This window comes from Chionomys nivalis, chromosome 26 (assembly GCF_950005125.1).
Source record: "Chionomys nivalis chromosome 26, mChiNiv1.1, whole genome shotgun sequence".
In the NCBI taxonomy this organism is placed as follows: Eukaryota; Metazoa; Chordata; class Mammalia; order Rodentia; family Cricetidae; genus Chionomys; species Chionomys nivalis.
Window position 1 is genome coordinate 26,435,288 of NC_080111.1, and position 15,652 is coordinate 26,450,939.

At 44.2% G+C, this 15,652-nt stretch overlaps 1 long non-coding RNA gene across 1 annotated transcript in view; it reads right to left on the reverse strand.

The window, feature by feature from the left end:
- Positions 1–1,979: 1,979 nt before the first annotated feature.
- Positions 1,980–15,652, reverse strand: part of LOC130866803 (uncharacterized) — a 45,691-nt gene continuing 32,018 nt past the window's right edge. The window contains exon 3 of the long non-coding RNA XR_009056388.1: positions 1,980–2,301. This is a non-coding gene — a long non-coding RNA (uncharacterized LOC130866803). The remainder of the gene's footprint in view (positions 2,302–15,652) is intronic.

Below are 15,652 nucleotides of genomic sequence, written 5' to 3' on the forward strand. Positions count from 1 at the left end.
CTCCATTTGTAGATCAGGCTGGCCTTGAAGTCATAGAGATCTGCCTGCCTCTACCTCCTGAGTGCTAGAATTAAAGGCATACACTGCTACCATCCCAGCCTTAAATGTCATTCTTTTTTAAATAATTTATTTAACTTTAAGCACATTGGTGTGACAGTGTTACATTCCAAACGGAGTTACAGACAGTTGTGAGTGCCGGGAGTGTTTGAACCCGGGTCCTCTGGAAAGGCAGCCAGTGCTCTTAACCATTGAGCCATCTCTCCAGCCCCCTAAATGTCATTCTTAATACATTATCTAGTCTGCCCCAGTCATACAACTGTTACCCACATTCAGAGGGTCTAGCTTGGTTCTATGCTGGTTCCTTCTCTGTCCGGCCAGAGTTGGTGAGCTCCTGTTAGCTCAGGTAAGCTGTTTGAGTGGGTGTCCCTATCGTGGTCTTGACCTCTTTGCTCATATTCTCACTCCTCCCACTCTTCAACTGGACTTTGGGAGCTCAGCCCAGTGCTCTGCTGTTGGTCTCTATCAACATGTCTCCATCAGGTGCTAGATGAAGGGTCTATGGTGACATTTATAGATAGTCATCAATCTGACTACAGGGCAAGACCAGTTTGGGCACCCTCACCACTATTGATAAGAGTCTTAGCTGGGGTCATCCTTGTGGATTCCTGGGAATTCTCTAAGTGTCAGATTTCTTGTTAGCCCCATAATAGCTCCCTCAGTCAAGATATCTTTTTCCTTGCTCTCCATCTCTGTCCTTCCCCCATCTTAACTATCTCAGTTCTGCAAGTTATCCCCTCCTCCTCCACTTCCACCCTTCCTTCTCCCCCAACCTCCATGCTCCCAATTTTGTCAGGCAATCTTGTCTATGTCCCCCTCCCAGGGGGATCTATATATGTTTATCTTAGGGTTCATCTTGTTACTTAGCTTCTCTAAGGTCATGGACTATAGGCTCATTATCCTTTGCTTTACAGTTAGTATCCACTTATGAGTGAGTACATACCATGCTCATCTTTCTTGGTCTGGGTTATGTAGGGGAAGCCCCAGCCAATCACCTTCTTTGAAGGGAGGGTACCCCTTAGGCAAATGTTACCTATAAATCTGGCGGGTGTGCTCCCCGCCTGCCCTTTTGTTTCCTGCTCTTCGCTGGACCCTGGTTTTGTAAGTTCTCCCCTTATTAAAGCTGAATATATTATATTAAGCTAGCCTGGTTAATTCTGTTCGCCATTCGTTTACGCCGCTTCAGGGTTACCTCATTCAGAAGGGTTTTCAGACTGCGGAGTCACTGGCAGTGGCAGCAGGATTGTCCCTGATGCTTGTATTGGCTTTTTGGAACCCATTCTCTTTGGATGGATACCTTGCTCAGCCTGGATATAGTGGGGTGGGCCTTGATCCTTCCTTGGAGCAATGTGCCTTACCCTCTCTAGAGAGTGGATGGGGATAGGATGGAGGGGGAGGGGGAGGAAATGGGAGGAGGGGAGGAAGTAGGAACTGGAATTGGTCTGTAAAATGAAAAATGATAGTTTGTTTTATTTTTTAAAAAATAATACATTATGTATGTGCCTTCCTCGTCTTTGCCAATGCTTATTATCTTTGTTTCATGTTTTATAAGGTTATAAAATAAACGTGATAACATTGAAGCATCATTCACAATTTTCTCATGTCTCCCATCCCACCAAACCTCGGAGATGTGCGATGCCCCAGGCATGTCTTACAATTCTTCTGCCATTTACTTCCTCCCTTAATATCATGTCTGTAAGATTTCTCTTTATGTATTCATGGAATACATCTATTTTCCTTATTTTAACTAGTATACAGCACTCTGTTGTTTGGAAACGATTCTATAATCCCCTTACTTGCTTTTCTACTCACGGAAATTTAAGTTGTCTTAAGTGTTGAGCACATGTCAGCGTCTCTTTGCTCTATACCAGTGACAGGAGGGAGTGAGCCTCTTACACCTCATGGATGTGTTCGAATGGCATTCTAAAGCAGTCATTGGTCAGCGCTAACAATGCCTAGTGCTCTTTTTCTTTTTTGGTCTAGGCAGGTAAGTCCAATGTTCAGGCTTGTCACAAAGAACGCTTGTGTACATTTCTGCCACTCTTTAGACATTCTTCTTCTTTGTCAAAATTGCAGACTTGAAACCATCTTTATTCAACTGTGTGTTAGCCATGGGGCTTCCTCGTAGTGACTTGATTGTGAAAACCCTTTGCTCATTTTGTTCTTGATCTTGTCGTCCTTTTCCTTACCAGTTTGTGTTGAAGGAGGCTGCTTGTTCTTCCAGGTCGCCCGGCTAATTTAGACCTAAAATAATCACACAAAAACCATATTATTTAAATCACTGCTTGGCCCATTAGCTCTAGCTTCTTATTGGTTAACTCTTACATATTAATTTAACCTATTTATTAATTTAACCAATATCATGTCTGTAAGATTTCTCTTTATGTATTCATGGAATACATCTATTAATCTCTGTATCACCACGTGGCTGTGGCTTACCGGGTAAAGTTCTGGGCGTCTATTAATTATACATAGCAAAGGCTGATAAATATATGGCATGGCTCAGATTTTAAATATATGGTTTATAATATATAATACAAAAAATATTAGGATCAGTTGAATCATGAGTGAAGGAAGATAGCACCAATCTGAAAGGGAAGGAGTTAGAGAATCTATCAAATAAAATTAGGAAATAAATGATCAAGAGTAGGATGAAACCTTGCTGTGGCTGGGGCTGGAGGATGCCTAGGTGATATGTGATATCTTATCAGCAGGGCACAACTGAATCCTGAGTGAGATGATGTTTTGTCCACGCCGCCCCGTTCCAATGCCATCAGCTTATTTGGGCATATATGACTATAGAACACTTTCTCTAATCTGATCATCACACATTGCATACATGCACTTAAATATCACAAATACCACATGCAGTTACTATGTGTCAACTGAAAAAAACAACACAGTAACAAAAGGGTTGAGTGTGTCGGGAAACAGAGCCATCATGATGCTGGCAGAGAAGGTTGGAGGGGTTTGAAGGAGAGATAGAAAGACTCTATGGAGACCTTTCTCCCAGTGCCTCTAGGTTCTGTCATCATAGAAAAGCAAGATGGTGGCACACTTCTGTAAACCGCACCCAGGAGCCACAGGCAAGGAGGTCACTACACGTCTAATACAGAGTGCGATGGAAAAGAAAGCAGGGTGGGGAAGAAAGAAAAGAAAAGAAAAGAAAGAAAGCATCCAGAGACAAGACTAAGGAAGATTTTATGGCAGAGCAATAATCAAGCAGGTGCGCTACACTACAAAGAGTCACTTCGAAAGCTTTCCTTTGCGGACTCTGCACTAAGTCTGGGGCGTGTGTCATGGCCACGGTTGTTTGATAAGGAATTGTTCTACTTTGAACTTTGTACTGTGATAAACGCCAAGACCAAAAACAGCTTGGGGGAGGGAAGGGTTTATTTGGCTTACAGGTGAGAGTCCATTATCAAGGGAAGCCGGGGCAGGAGCTCAAAGCAGGTCCTGGAGGTGGAAACTACAGAAGAAAGCACAGAGGAATGATGCTTCCTAGCTGCTTCTCACGATCTGATTTCTTATACAACTGTGACTATCTGTCCACAACGGGCTCAGCCCTCCCACATCAACTACCAATCAAGAGAACCCTCCCGTGCCCACAGGCCGATGTGAAGGACGCAATTCCTCAACTCTTCACAGATGATTCTGTAGTTCGTGTCAATTTAACAATAATTAATCATAAACATAGAATTCTTCTTCTTCTTCTTCTTCTTCTTCTTCTTCTTCTTCTTCTTCTTCTTCTTCTTCTTCTTCTTCTTCTTCTTCTTCTTCTTCTTCTCCTTCTCCTTCTCCTTCTCCTTCTCCTTCTCCTTCTCCTTCTCCTTCTCCTTCTCCTTCTCCTTCTCCTTCCTTCCTTCCTTCCTTCCTTCCTTCCTTCCTTCCTTCCTCCTCCTCCTCCTCCTCCTTCTTCTTTGCCACTTCAGGTTACAGGTTAGAAGGTTAGATGTAACAGTTGCAGTTTAAATTATTTTTCTTGAAACACAAATCCCAGTTGGATGATTATTGATCCTATTTCTAGGCATGTGTAGTTTCTATAAATTCCTGACGTTTATATATTTTCTTATTCTTAACTTAAGTTTTTCTCTTTGAACCCTTCCTGCTTTGGTCATCCTCTATGTCAATTGCAGCCACAGTTCAATAAAATGTAGACATAAGGGAATAGGGGAGGCATGGCGATGTTTTGTTTGTGCTTTAACAAATAAAGCTTGCCGGATGCTCAGAGTGCGGAGCTAGCCACTAGTTAGCCATAGAGGATAGACAGTGGTGGCACAAACCTTTAGTACCCGCTTTGGGGAGGCAAAGGCAGTTGGCTCTCTGTGAGTTCAAGGCCACCCTGGGCTACACTAGATTGCTCCAGTCTCAGAGAAAATCCAAGCCAGGTGGTGGCGGTTCACACCTTTAATCTCAGTACTTGGGAGTCACACACTTTTAATCCCGGTTCTAGGGAGATGGGGACAGGAAGGGTATGGCTGGGTGGAGAGAAGAGTATAAGTCAGGAGGAGACAGGAGCTCACCACATTCATCCTGATGACATGGAGAGACAGGATAACTCATTCAGTCTGACCTTTTTGTAGTGGTAAGACCTAGAGACTGGTTGCTCTGCTTTTCTGAGTTTTCAGCTTTCACCCCCTCAAAATCTGACTCTGGATCTTTATTATTAAGATCAGTTAGAATTCATGCTACAGGTAGGCATTTAATCCACTGATCAGCACCCTTATTAAAGAATGGTCTGTGAAAAGACACACACACAGGGAGCAAGCCATCTAAAACTCTGAACCAGAAGGTGGACTTCCGGATGATATTAATAAAGACCAAGAAACACTGAAGATTTTCAGCAAGGGACCAATTCCCCTGTGCAGTCATCTGAAGGAAGCTACCCCAGTGATGCCATGATCTAGGAGCTCAAGCCTCCGGGAGTTGATGAGCTACATTTCCCTTGTTCAAGCTACCTGTTTGTGGAACTTTGTAATGCCAGCCCTAGCACACTGGTACTCTTTTTATATGTGTATTTTTCTCCTGTAAAGTTAGAACGGCATTAGTGTATTTGTAAAGTCAGAACGGTATTAGTGTATTCATCCCATAACCTAGGGCCTCACCAGAGTTAAGAAGGGCGGCAAGGCTGGCTAACAGATCGCTTGCCTGTCACTCACAATGGTCTCCACCAGGACAAGGACTCCAGTGGATTTTGGTCCCCAGATATCGCTCTCCTTTGGGGAGGGGCATGCAGTGAGGAGAGGAGAGGAAGAGAGGATCTGGATAACAGGTTCCCTAATGAGAGAGAGACAGAGACAGAGAGACAGACAGAGAGAGAGAGAGAGAGGTCTGTCTGTGTGTCAGTGTGTGTGTGTGCACAGCTTTGTTCCCTTCTAAAGGACCAGTAATGACTCGTGGAGAGAAAGGAATAAAAATAAACTTTCTAACCAACACTGTCATCTACCTTCAACCCTGTCTATGGAGCCAAACTTGATCAGAGGAATTGATTGAGAACCTTAAGACTCATTAAGGCAAGGGCTTCTGGACAGATTCACTGATAATTATACCATCATAATTATACCATTTCATCCAAAGATGAAATCAGTATTATACCCTGATTCCGAAACCAGATAAGACACACAGGAAAAAGAAGAAGCTTACAGCCAATCTCCTTAATGAACACAGATACACAGTTCTCACAAAGTACTTGTAAATGGAAAATAGGAGCATGTCTCAGGATGCCTACTGCTGTGACAAAGCACCATGGCCAGCATCAACCTGGAAAGGGTTTATTTCACCTCTAGCTTACAAACCCATCACTGAGGAAAGCTGCAGCAGGAACGAGAATGAAGAACATGGAGGGGTGCTGCTCACTGACTTGTTCCTCATGGCTTGCTTGTTTTATTATAGCACCCAGGACTTACTGACAACCCTTAGTGGACTGGGCTTTCCCACATCAAATATTAATCAAGAAGATGTTACCCAGGTTTGTGTAAAGGCCAATCAGTGAGGGAATGTTCTCAGCTGAGGTTCTCTCATTCCAGATGACTCTAGCTGGTGTCAAGCCGACACAAAACTAGTCAGCACAGAGTACATCAAAATCTATCATTTAGAAATGCAGAAATGACCTAACATATAAAACCCAATAAATGTAGTATGTTCATATGTGGACTCAAGGACAGAAACCATATGACCGTTTCAATATAAGGAGAAAAGGCTTTCAAAGACTCCAACAACCCTTCATGGAAAAAAAGAGACTGTGAATTGAAGGAGTATTTCAACGAGAGGGAGGTGAAGACAGGAGATCAGACATTCAAGGCCACCCTTCACCGCACAGAGAGTTCATGGCCAGTCTGGGCTACATTGTCTCAAAAATAGTGAAGTCCTGACACAGGAAAACAGACACAAATGGAGATGACCATAGGAAGCAAATTAAGTCCGTCTCAGAAGGACAAACGCTGCTTGTTAGCCCACTTGTCAGGTCCAGATTTTCCCACTGCTATGCAAAATCAACATTGTGTTATAAGTAAAGCTGTCAGAGGGACAAGGGACTAACACTATGAGGGATGGGGAAAATGAAGGAAGCCACCTTATGAGGAGAGAAATACACACACACACACACACGCATGAAAACATCCTGGGTAACCAAGTACCATGCCCAATAAATATACAACAACGTACACACACAGTAGAATTTCATGATTCCAAATAGCTATGCAATTGGCAAATACAAAATGCAATAATTATAACAAACCAGTACTAGAAGCAGCATAGAAAATCACTTTGGTTTTCACATTATGGATGTTGATATGATATTAACAGTACACTTTTGGTTTGTCACGGTATTATGAAGAAAATGAAAATTGTGGATTTTTTTTAAACACACACACACACACACACACACACAAAACGCAATATATAAAAACCAAACTATACAAAAGGGTTAATGAAAAGGAAAGTGAGGGTCTCCTCATAGGGAGTATGCAGTACTGCTAGCATGCAGTACCCATGTATACCAGCAGGTGTCACTTCATCACAGCCAGCACTCGAAGGAGCCTGACAGTCTGCTTTTTTTTTTCTTAGTTGTTTGTTTTGTTGTTTTTCGAGACGGGGTTTCTCTGTGTAGCCCCGGTTGTCCTGGAACTCACAGATCTGTCTGCCTCTGCCTCCTAAGTGCTGGGGTTAAGACAGGGTTTCTCTGTGTAGCCCTGGCTGTCCTGGAACTCACAGATCTGTCTGCCTCTGCCTCCTAAGTGCTGGCGTTAAGGGCATCCTCTACCAGTTTTTTTTTTTTTTTTTTTTTTTTTAATTTAAAAAGGCGCAGGGCTGGGCGGGGTATGTGTGCCAGGGGACGATGTATGTTTTGCTTTGTTTCTACATAAATCCACTGTTGTAGGGAATTAAGTCTCACAGAATGAACATGTCAAATTTCTTTGAAAATATGAAGTGAACATCTGACATCATCTGACCTTTGCAGGCAGGACTGATGTAAGGAAAACCATCCTGACTAAAAGTGACAGGAGCAAACCGTAAGGATTCGTATGACTGCATCAAATTTTCATTCATATTATACTCTTCCTTTAGGAAAATACATCAGAACAAATAGCTTTTGTAACTATTTGGAAACCATCCATGTAGAGAAGAGAACACACTTCTTCAGCCTCCAGCCTCTGGGGAGTACTCCAGACAGAGAAAAACAACCCTTTGACCTGTTTATCTGTTTACAAGATTAGTGTCCAAGAACTGGGTTGTGCGAAAGAAAGACAAACTGGCCGTCAGAGCCTCCGCTCGACTTTGTGTAGCTAACAGATATTCGCTGAGGTCATCACCACTACTGTTGGAAAACACGGAAGGTCTAATTTCTAAACACCTATCGAAAGAGCTGAAGGTTCTTCAGAAGCTCCTGGAAAGAAAATGAACAAGAGGGAGCGCCCTTGTTCTGCAGTGATGTTCTGTGCACTGCAGAAAGGGCTCCCTACTGGTGCGGCCGCATGGGAGATGGTTCTAGACTCTAGCAGCTCTGGGAAGGCTCGAAGGTGTGTGGTGGGGTGAGGCGGAGATTCCACAGGAGTTCATAGAAGATGAGAATTGTCTTCCTTCCGTACCGGTAGAGACTCCTGAGAGACCAGATGGCCCCCTTGGGAGCAATCTGATAAAGCTTCTTTCTTAATTCAGTATCAGAACTTGGGGCAAAACTGCATGTCTGACAGCTTACTGTGTCCCCATGCCCCGGAGAAAGGACAGAGGTGAAGCCAACGTTCTGGCTATGATTTTCCTGAAGACTAAGGGGTGACCCATACTGAGAGAGACTAAGGGAACCCGACTTCTGTTCTAGAGAGCAGAAACGCCACGATAGGAAGAGTAACTGCATCCAGAAGGATTTTAAAAATTCAAACTATTTTCTAAACTTATAACATGGGAACCATTGTGATCAGCAAATAATTTAAGATGCTCCCTGATACTAAAATTTATTCTAGTCATCACAGAGAGTCAATAAAATTGGCTCCACTCGCCATCTTTTATTGATATCATTGCCTCTGAAATCCAGAGCACCTGGAAGATAAGTGCTCCAGGAGAGTGAGATCAAATATCTGCCCGGTTACTAGAAAGCCTGACCTAGGAATGAGACTGTCCCCGAGAATCAGATCACAGACATGGAAAACAATTATTGGTTACAAGAAGCCATAAAGTGCGGGGAGTTTCTTACACAGCAAAAGTCACCAACAGTTTGGGAGACGGCGACAGCTCTTGAATTATTTGAGCTTGCACTGAAGAGAAATGGGTCTAGGCTAGATTTTACTGTGAACTTGGTTTGACTACATTGTGACAGGCAGAGCAGTGTTGGGACACTCCAGTGACATTGTTGTTTCGTGTTGGCCATGGATCAAAGAACGGGGAGGGTGCTGGTCAGTTTTCTGTCACTGTAGCCATTACCAGAGCTGATCAACTTTAAGGGCAAAAGTTGGGAGCAGAGTTTTGGAGGATCCAGTACATGGTCGGTAAGTCACTGCTCTGGGGCCTCTGAGGCAGCACAGCATGGCTGCAGCATGTGCAGACAGCTGTTCACACGATGGCAGCAATGCAGCGAAGGATCCAGTGTTGAGGGTCACACCCCCAACAGCCCTGTCCACTAGGCTCTGCCTCTTATGGGCTCTACCACCTGTTGTGGAGACCTGGCCGTTAACCCAGGGGCCTTTGGAAAACACTTTACAGCGAAACTGTAGCAGTAAAGACTGCATTTCCCAAGGGACCTCAACCTGGGAGAGGAGAGGTGGCCTCCCCGGGGTTGTCTAGCGCTAAACCATAAGCCCTGTTAATACATATAAGTAACATACGGACTTAGTAGGGTATACTGGGAATGCGTATGTAATACAAATACATACATGCACGCAATGACAGTTTATGAAAAAAGAGGCTGTGAATTTGAGGCAAATCAAGCACAGAGTATATATGGAGGTGTGGAGGGAGGAAGTAGAAGAGAGAAATGGAATTAAAATAGAATCTCAAAAGTAAACACACAACAAAAAAGCTATTTCCATCCTTCCTTGTCACAGTTCCAGCAAACCTGCTGACAACTGCCCCCTTTTGAATGTGGATGCTTACTTTTGGGGTGGAGGGTACTGGGGATCCCACCTAGGTCCTCACACATGCTCGGCGAGCACTCTACAGACAAGCTCTAACCAAGTCTTCTTCCCCTTTTGGATACATGGTCCCCCAAGCCTCGAAGCACGAACCAGAACTTCAGGCTCTGCGTCAATCTCTTCGGCTTTTAATTACCAGCAATCTGGATAATCACTGCTTTAGCTAGTAGCTTGTGTTTCGGTGTGCAGAGGATCCATTCTAAGTTCAGTTCTACTGGAACAATCTACCGATAATTATCCACTTCCCTGTTTCACAGGATCCCGAATTTAAACAATCGTATATGTTCCTCAACCTCACTTGTTTCTCAAGTATAAGCAGTTTTAAATAGTAATTCTATAATTCAAGGACAGGTCTTGTTTCTGAAAACTGAGTTTGGAATTTTAAAACGGCAAGAAAGTTTTGACTCTTTTCTTGGCTAACAAACTGGATCTCAGAAGGCTGGTTGGCATCTTTTTCCCGCCCGTGACACAATCACACACAAACATACCATACGCATCTTTTTACATAAGCCCTGCAGCAGTGCAGGAAAATATGGAAACATTGTTAGTAAAACAGGAGCATTGAGGAAATTTTAGAAAATTATAAAGAAGGGCTTGGAATGAGGAAACAGCAGATGGGTATTAAAGCTACCTATTGTTAGAGTTCTGATAAACACTGTTGCCCAGAGCAACTTGGGAAGGAAAGGGTGTCTGGGCAGAAACCTGAAGACAGGAACTGAAGCAGAGAACACAGAGAAACACTGCTCGCTGGCTCAATCCTCATAGCTTGCTCAGCTTGATTTATTAGGCCACCCAGGACCCCCTGCCCAGCAGTGGCAATGCCCATGGTGGGCCGAGACTTCCCGCTTCAATGAGCAGTCAAAAACTGCCCGCTAACCAATTTGCCAGAGGTGGTTTCTCTATTGAGATTTCCAGAAGGGTCAAGTTGACAAAAAATGGTTTAGTAGAACATGAGTTGAGGCTACAGGGTTCAATTTACAGGAACTGGCTGTGCGATTTCACCAGCCTTCTTTCTCAGGGAAAGGAGGTCTTGCTGTCGCAGACATGAGTCACAGTTTAGGTACCATGTGTCCTTTTGTTTAGTCTGGATCCTGGCCTCACCTACCCAAGCTCTTCTAGGAAGGACCCCACCATACCCACCAGTCCCCTGCCCACAGAAAAGAAACAGCAAGGCCTCCCCAGCCGCGGCTATCATTTGTCAGGGGAGGCACTGCTCAGAAATCCCCTGGAGACCTGGTCAAACCTGAATTGACTCAGCAGTTCTGAGCCCTTACCCCACCCCAAGGCTTATCAAGCGCTGGGACATCAATCCCATGATTCCTGCCTCACACACGGTCAATAGGACAGACCGCACATTCTGAAACAGCTTAAAATCAAAACCAACAAATATTTATAAATTTAAAAACAAAAGTTCTTCATAAACCCTTTACCCTCCCCACCCCGTCAGTGTAAAAACTTTGATCAGTCTTGGACAAGTATCAGTAATTTCTTTGAACACCACCCACGCTAACCTTTACTTCTGGGACTTCCCTTCCCGAAGCCAACTTGATAAAATGTTTCTCATTTTGAATAGCATTGTTTTGCACTCTTGATACGTTTATAATTTGTTTCCAATTTGTTCCGGAGTTGGGCCGGCTTTTCGGAAGTCCGTGACCTGTCAACACACAACACTCCTCTTGTGCATTCATTGCCAAAAAGCTGCCATAGCCGCAGACTCTGTGCAAAGCAAATCGCATTTACTTTGCTCACTGAGTAGAAATCCAGATAATAAGGCCCTATTCATCCACCCTGGTGCCACTGGAACAAGCCTGTGCAGGAGGTGGGTGCTCTAGAAACCAGGGTACAGTTTCAAGTCGCAGCACATGTGATTAATTAGAAAACAAAGGAAGAAAGAAGAAGGAAAAGCAGGAGGCTGTTGAGGTTGACTTCTGCTCAAATACGCTCTTTAAGATGTGTGCCGCAAGCACAGACAGAGGAGTTGGCTCAGAGTCCCCACCTTCCTTGTGTTGTGTGGAAGTTGAAGTAGCTGAACAGAGCAGCAAATGCTGCCTCTGGGCATGCCCTCTTGTCAGGGAGCATAGCAGTCAAGGCTACGGAATGCAGAAGCTGGGGCTTGGGAAACAACCAAAGGAGACAGGAATATGGGCAAGTTGCTTATACCTCTTCCTATGTTTATATAATGAAGAAGATAGCCTTTTTCTCATAGGGCTATTAATGAGAGGATTATGAGCGATGAAATATGTAAAAGAGTCAGTCTTGGAGAATGGGATAGCAATTCTTTGGTTTTAGCATTTACCCTATTGTCCCTTGCTGGGTACATTGCTGTGGCCACCAGCCACCCATGGCAGTCATGAGTACCACTGTGCAGTTATTTCCTCTGAATTGAGACATTTTCTCCTGGAGGAAAGAGGAAAGCATCTAAAAACCCAGAAATAAATGAAGTTTTGGGGTTCCAGAAGTTCAGAGGGTTGTAAGTCCCCACCCCAAGGTTACGTGATCAGGGAACAATCGCTATGGGAGTGGGGCCTCTTCAGTAGAGCTTACCTGTAAGTCAGGTGGGGAGATCTACAGGTGCAGCCTTGGGAGTTGTCATTCATATCGGGGTGAATCTTTTGGTCACACAGCTGCCTTTAAGTCACCCACACCCACACAGATAATCCACCTCTCAACTTATTGGTTTATCTAGTCAGACAAGGGTGAAATTGCTTCTTTGATCTGTTGTCAGTACCCCATCTAGGCTGAACAGGGGTGTGGTCAGTATCCCAGGTAGAGCCACATGATGGAATCTCTTGTCCAGAAGCATGGATGGAGGTGGCCTGGTAGGTGTTGAGAGGTAGAGGGCACCTCCGTGGCTGCACAGCCACAAGCACAGGTATTGAAGACAGCTGAAAAACTGCCTCATTCAGATTGGCCTGTGGCCAGCCCTGTGACAGATTGTCTGGAGGGACGCTCGATGTGGGAGTGTCGGGCACACTGTGGGTGCCCCCCCACACACACACATGCACCCGGACTGTGTAAAAAATGTAGCTGAATATGGACCTGGGAGCAAGCACTGGATACCTTCCTCCATGGCTCTGCCCCTGTGTCTTCTTGAGTTCCTGCCCTGACCTCTCTCAGTGATGGACTGTGACCTTCAAGTGTAGGCCAAATAAACCCTTTCCTCCACCAGATGCTTTGGGCCATGGCTTATCACAAAACAGAGAGCAAACTAGGGATACCTCTTCTTTTGAGACAGGTTGACATCAAACATCTTCCTGCTAGCAAGCATATATTTCAATAGGCTACCACAGCTAATTTTTATTAATTCTGTCCCATACTTAGCCCATGATGGTGGCTCAGGTAAGCAATTGTGTTGACATCTTTGCCTGTTTTATCATAAACTGATTGACTTTAAATTACTTAACCTTGTTGACAATCAACAAAGAGACACCAAGTTATAACCACCCTTTGCATTTAGACTCAGTACTGTTGCCATAGAAACAGCATCTCCGGTTGGCTCGTTAGTAGATGTGGCCTTTCAAAGAGGCAGTTAGGCTAATGTTGGGCCTTTATGATTGGTACTCCCTGTGACTGGTGCTCAAAGATGTTAGTACCTACAGACAGATATGCAGAGAAGTGGGCCTTGTGACATGCCATGAAAAAGCCACAAAGCTTGGCTTCAGAAGAAACCAACCTTGTAGGCACATTGTTCTTGGACTTGCAGCCTCCAGAGCACTTTGTGACTAAACCAGCTGTCTGTGATGTTCTGTTAATGCGGCGGGTTTGTATCTCAATTACTTGGAAATAATTACAATATTTATAATACCAAATATACATATTCTTTTCAGTGCTAATGACCTTGAATGTCAGTTTGCTTTTTTTTTTTTTTTTTTTTTTTTTTTTTGGCAAAAGATTAGGAGACCGATCATTATTTCTCTTGTACTTCAAAAGGTTCCCCTGGACTTTGGACATTTGAACCTCAGACAAGGCAGGGTGAGTTGGAACTAACTAAATCGAAGTAAACTTGGCTTTTGTAAAATAATTTGCTATAAGTAAACAGAATGAATGACAAATCTCGTGAGGCTGAGATGAAATCTCACGTGGATCAATAGGGCAAGCATTCCCCTGTGGCTTCCAAGGCGAGAGCTAAAAGAATATGAATAGAAAATATTATTTTCAAAATAGAATAGAAGAATAATGATAAAATATTTTAAGAAGGAAGAGAAAGAGGAGAAGAGACAAGTGGCAATCTCTATAAGGACTGCAGCTTCGCATCAGACACACAGGCAGTAATGTGTGTGAAAGGGTTCGGTGTTGTAGTGAAGAGTGAACTGTCAGGTGGGACCAGGCAAGCTGGCCTGTGTGTCGGAGCCAGGTTAAAAGGCACAGACATGAATGGTGGAAGAGGAAGCGGATGGAAACCACTCTCCCGCTGGGGTAACACCCAATAGACTCCGTCTCAAGTTATATCAACGTCAGGGATAGAACTGGCACTGAAGGGAAAACGTAAGTAAGCCCTTCGGAAGGTCATTTCAGGAATGACAGCTAAACAGACAGCAGGAGGCTACGAGCCCTCTTCTACCCACTGTCATCACCAGCCTTGTGAGAACTCTGGAAAACAACAAGCAAGGAAACACCGCATAAACACAAGCCAGCTTAAACCCCGCTAGGAAAGCCAGGGCAGTGTTTCCAGCCTCCTTTGCTCAGGGATGGTTTGGAGGACAGCAGCCAGCTCTGGGATCTTCATCCCTGGCTCTGAGAGGGCAGCGCATTTCTTCCCTACTCTGCCTGGGGGCTGCCTGAAGGGCTGAGGCAATGGGCTTTTCTTCCTTCCTCTGCTTTCCTAATTTGGAACTTACGTAGGCTAGAAAAAAGCTTTGCTCAGAACATCAGAGGGTAGAAAACCCACAGCTGCCTAGGGCAAGGTTGTACTTGAAAATCACAGCGGACCACTTCAGGACGGGGAGGAAACGTCCAGGAGAGAATTGTGCTTGAAAAATGGGGCATCCAGAAAGTAAATTCAGAGGCAGGTGTGGTGGGGGTATTTCTTGAATCTCAGCATCTTAGGGACGGAGGCAGGAGAATAGGTGGCAGAAGTTCCGGGACAGCCTTGGCTGCCTGAGACCCTAGCTCCTCCCCTTCCTCCTCTGCCACCTCCACCATTCATCAACATCAAGCAGCAACAACAGAAAGGCAAATTCAATTAGTTTCTCTGTACTCAGAGGAATTTGAAAGGGCACACACGTGGTCAGGACAAGATCCATCTTAAGTCCAGAACTTAAGATTTAGCTTCAGCTAATTCCCAAGAATTCCTCAGCACAATTTCGGCTCAGTGTTGAAGACACTTCCCAACACAGAGCCTATCTGAACAAACTAGGGCAGGACGTCGCTTTCTCCTTCTCCTCCTCCTTCTCCCTCCCTATCTAGGTAAGCAAACAAATTTTTGTTCTTAACTCTACACAAAAAACCACAGATAAACTAAGCATTCTTGAGAGCAGGAGAATTGGACTTCCTCAGGGAAGAGCACACCAGTTGGCTATCTAATACCAAATGATCAGCCCCGAGGCATACATGTGAATAGCATCATATAGACTGAGAAGGTTGTCTTTGAGGGTTTGGGAACACACGCACACACGCACACACACACACACACACACACTGTGTTGTAACAATATTTAGGAATGTATATGTAACAACAGTTAATGAAAAAGAGGCAATGAATCTCAAATTCTAGGGAGGGTATGTGGGAAGGTTTGGAGCTAGAAATGGGAGAAGTGATATAATTCTGAGATAATCTCCAAAGAGAAAAAAGATCATTTTTAAAGCTGACTGAAAACTGGACTGGAACTCAGTAGCAGAACGCTCTCCTAGTAAGGCGCTGTGTTCAACCGCAGCGCCACATAAATAAAGAACACTCCTACACACAAACCCGAGTGGTTTTTAAAAACCAAGAAAATCCATATTTTTTAAATTGGAAAATGCATTAGAAAAGG